Raw genomic sequence first — 548 nt, 5'->3', positions numbered from 1 at the left:
ACAAAAAGTGAATGCATGCTATATGAGACTTTTGCTTCCTTGAATCTCCTTAAATCTAACATTGGCACAGGAGTCCAGTTAGCTGTAAGAGAACCTCTGCGATTTGACAGTTCCTCTAAGATTCCTGGATATATTAAGGTTGTTTGCTTGAAAACCTTAGGATGTTCCTCTCTAATCTTATAATGCAATGCTTTAATTGGTTTTCCATTAAATTCCTCTCCCTGAAATTGAATATTTCTGTGATTAGCTTTTTTTGTTTGCTTGTTTGTTCTGTTTTGTTTTATTTTGTTTTGTTTGAGACAGGATTTCTCTATGTAGCTTTGGAGCCTGTCCTGGCAATAGCCATGTGGACCAGGCTGGCCTCAAACTCACAGAGATTCACCTGCTTCTGCTTCCTGAGTGCTGGGATTAAAGGCTTGTGCCACTACCACCCAGTGATCCATTTTATTAGGTCTTTCTAAGGCTTGTATCTTTTATTTATTTATTTATTTATTTATTTATTTATTTATTTATTTATTTTTAGTTTTTTCGAGACAGGGTTTCTCTGT

Source organism: Microtus ochrogaster, chromosome 2 (genome assembly GCF_000317375.1).
Source record: "Microtus ochrogaster isolate Prairie Vole_2 chromosome 2, MicOch1.0, whole genome shotgun sequence".
Classification (NCBI taxonomy): Eukaryota; Metazoa; Chordata; class Mammalia; order Rodentia; family Cricetidae; genus Microtus; species Microtus ochrogaster.
The sequence above is the reverse complement of the archived record's forward strand: the minus strand, read 5'-3'. Positions refer to the sequence as shown.